This window comes from Trachymyrmex cornetzi, unplaced genomic scaffold, assembly GCF_001594075.2.
Source record: "Trachymyrmex cornetzi isolate Tcor2-1 unplaced genomic scaffold, Tcor1.1 scaffold163, whole genome shotgun sequence".
Classification (NCBI taxonomy): domain Eukaryota; kingdom Metazoa; phylum Arthropoda; class Insecta; order Hymenoptera; family Formicidae; genus Trachymyrmex; species Trachymyrmex cornetzi.
The window spans coordinates 1-4,224 of record NW_017296234.1 but is presented as its reverse complement, the minus strand read 5'-3'; positions in this window follow the sequence as shown (position 1 = coordinate 4,224).

Sequence of the window (4,224 nt, the reverse complement as noted above, 5' to 3'; positions counted from 1 at the left end):
TATAAGATTTTTCGATTCAATTCGGTCCGTTCTACCTGCTCGTGATCGATTAGCCGATAATTTTCAAACACCCTGTATAAATGGAACGGGCATTGCCTATACTTCCCATGGCTCGCGCTAGAGTCCCTTTAAGAGAGTCGCGTCAAACTTGTCAAAATTTTCATTGGCTTTGAAATAAAATGGCGGAACCAATCATCGACGTTATTACATCCCCACTTTGAGTATCGTGAACGCGGTGATTTAGATTTTAGAAATTGTGAGAGTAGAATTTACGTTCAATTATATGATATTGACAAATAGAATTTATGTTAAATTACAAAATATTGATAGAAATAGATCCGTTTTTTGTAGCTGAATTAGTTTTACACTTTTGGAACTAAAATAGTGACGATACGAAACAGTAATGAAATAACACTTTCGTTTAACGATACTTTTATTTTATAGTTTAGCAGTTGTTTTTTTTCGTTATTTACAGTTATTACACTTATCAATTTAAAGATGGTAAGACATTTTATTTTACAATAAAATGTCTTGCCATCGTTAAACTGCTGTACACAGGTAATTTTGAACGCCCTTTTTTACAATATATTTTAATCCTAAATGTAATAAATCGTTTCATGATCTTAGACGAAATATTATGACAATTTTTAAGCGTCTTACAGCTTATATGTGTCATCTTAGTGGTATAAAACTGAACTAAATCGCATTTTATATTTTTTAAATAAAGCATATATCGTCGAAAAGTAACTTCCATTTCATAAAAGTAGTTGAAAGTTTCGTCGTTTACAAAGAACAATGTGTTTTTTTTTATAACATTTAAGGTACACCAATTTAGAAAATTTTATAGTAGAATCATATCGTTTTGATCCTGCAGATTCTAAACAATCATTACAAATGATATTATTTTTAGAAATTTTGAACAAAATACAACCACTTAAATAATACAACGAGTTCATTTCTAAATTGTTGAGATTAATGACTCTGTTTTCAGCTTCAAGTGGAATTACAGGTATCTCTTGAAGCACTTGACTTACATCCGTTTTACAAATACGTTTCTTTAAGGAGAAATGAGAGGTCAGGACACCGTCATCTTGTTCATAATTAGTGTTTTTCAAATCTTGTAAATATTGTGACACACCTAAAATCTTTAAGCTATGTTTAAATTGTAACGCATTTGGTGTTGGAAATTTTCTCCTTACATTAGAAAACACATTTTCTACAAAGTCTTGAGTAAATCGCCCTCCTAATACAAATATGTATCCACGCTCATTAATTAGGTATTTAGTCACATCTATGAAAGATTGCGTTGTCAACATGATACCAGCTTGCACAGGTTTAAATTTCTTATCTTTACCAATTTCTATATCACGAAATAAATTAATAACATGTTCTAGAAACTGAATCATTTCATTAAATATATTTTTGCAATTATTTTCAGCTGTTTTTCCTAACGCAACTTTTACAGTTCGCGATGTAAGTAATGTGAACCATTTCGAGACTATTTCAATGAATAAAGCCGTTGTTTTATAGTCATCTCTACCTTGTTCCTCTCTTAAAAAATTTAATGCACTACTGACATCTCTACTTAACATACTAGTTGCCTTGCCTACTTTCATTTTATTAAAGTTTGTCGTTGTAATAACATCTTTATTTAATTTTGGTGCTAGCTTAAACAACAAATTTTCTTGTATGTCAACTAATTCTTGTAAATGACTGAATCGAACAATTTCTGAAGACAAGTTATTTACCTTTTGAAAATGCCCTGGCAACGTAATAACTTTGTTATTAATTAAAGTTGCTCTCAAATTCTTTAAAAGATGTGGAGCGTCAGCAAAAAAGTACAACTTTCGCTTGTTATCAATTGGATGACAGATAGAATTATTTATTTTTGCATATTTGCCAGCATAAATATTTGAAAAAGGTTTCCACATTCCTCGATTTACAGCTCCCATATCCGATGTAATACTATGTACATATAGTCCAATCGATTCAGCCTTTTCTATTATTTCTTTAATGATAAGTTTTAAGCATGCACCATCAACTGCATCAGGAGTGTAATAATAAGCAACTATCTGTTTCCATCGCGAAAATATACCTCCAAGCACAAAAATCAATCCATGCGTAGTTAAGGGTTTTTCTCCTGGTATAGAAAAACGAAAAAAGTACAAAGATAAAGATAAAGATAAACAGAAGTAAGTAAGAATAAGTAAGGCTGCATTTTCATGCTAACGCTCGACGCTCGATTCGAGCGTCAAAACAGGTCACGTAATCAAAATTGACGAATACCAAGTATCAATTTTGATCACGTGACCTGTTTTGACGCTGAAAATGAGCGTCAAACGTCAGCATGAAAAAGCACCTTTAGAATAAGTAAGCAAATAATATAAAGTTAAACAGAATTCTTAGATGTACCAGGTTTGTGAATAGTCGCATATCCAATAATACAATTTTCTGATGCATCATTCTGTTCACCAGGTACAAGACTTATTTCATCCAACGCTAGCATGCAATCTTTTTCTTTATCATCTTCAAAAATTGATACTTTGTCTTTCAAAATTGTGAAGATATCATCACAGATCCCTGGTTGAAAATTAATTGTTTCTATACTCCTCTGGAGTGTACGTATAGAGGGCAAAGGAATATTTTGTTTAATAAGTTCATTATAGCCGCTTTTAGAACAAAAATATTTTATCCTAAGCGCTTTTTTTATTGTTTCCTCAGACCATTTATGTACTCTCTTTCTAGAAGATATTGTTTGCAACCATTGGATTTGATCATTGTTAAAAATTGTACGTAGCATTTTCCATGATTTTAACACATTTTCTTTAACGCGTACTTCCTTTTTGCTCTTTAATTTTCTTATACACTGAATCAGATTCTTTTTTGTTTTTTCACTTTTAGCGATCATTCTATTGGCGATTTCAAGTTTTTCATTTGTTTCTTGGAGTTTTCTTTTCAAATTTTACTTTTCGTTGTCATTGTCTGATTTGGATGTTGTTGCAGTGGTATTACATTGTAAAGAGTTTTGAATACTTATTTGTGGAATATTCTCTACGTTGTATAGGGGAGGTCGGAGTATTCTTGGACACATTTTTATTTTGTCCGGAAACTCTAAAAAAAATTGCTTTTTCTCAAAATTTCTAAGCTTGATTTTGTGGTACGATAAATAACCTTTCTTTTGGTACCAGCAATTTGACCTAATTGTTTAAAATTGTACACTCTGTATCAGTTGGCGCAAAAAACTGGTTTTTGAGATTTTCAAAAATCTCGGGGTATTATTGGACAGTTTTGTAAATCGATAAAAAATGAAAATTATTGCTGGAAAACGTTTATTTGTTAATGAAAAGGAAAGAATATATTATAATGAATAAAATAAAGTGAAAAATATCGATGAAAATTATTGAGAATCGCAGTTAAGGCACGTGAAAGTGTTCGGGTTTGCTCCGACACAACTCAAGTGAACACCTCGATCACAAGCGATACAATGGGCTGTGTTTCGGCGATTTTCTTCCTTGGGCATATTTTTCATGCAAATTATGCAGAAATCAATATCTTCCTCCGCGTCAGTTTCGTTCGGAGACGGTATTTTCTTTTGTGGAGTCTTTGATTTGCCACGGCCTTTTTTCTTCTTTGCTGCTGGTGTGTCGTCTTTCTCCGATAAACTTTGCCGCCTCTTCTCAGCCTTATCACGTTGGTCAGACACATTTTTTGGCGATGTCAAAACGACCGATTTCATTGGCTTACGGCCACGATTTGACTTTTTGGCTGGCGTGCCAAGTTTCAACGGACCTGCCGATTTTAATGCGTCGCGGAGCTCTATGGCCGAAACGACAGAGCTTGTAGATGGTTCAGATGTCGTGACTTCTTCATGTGCTGCGGTTGCTATTGCATCGCCAGACACAATGATTCGACGCTGATTATCTTCATCTTCTTCATCATCGTCGCACTCATTTTCGCCGCTCAAATGCGAAGCGATGAAGTGTCCAATAATACCCCGAACGCTCATTTTTACAACATGTCGGCGTATAAGTAACACAATGCAAATTTCATACAAAACTCTTATATGCGTCGAAAGCTTAAAGTTCAAAGAATATTATAAATATATTTACCTGTGACTTGGTTCGTCGAAAAATGTTGTCAAAATGAACAAAACACTAACAATAAGTGAAAAAAACACTTTACAAACATCAAAATTCTGTTTGCTATGATAGCGAGATAACAATG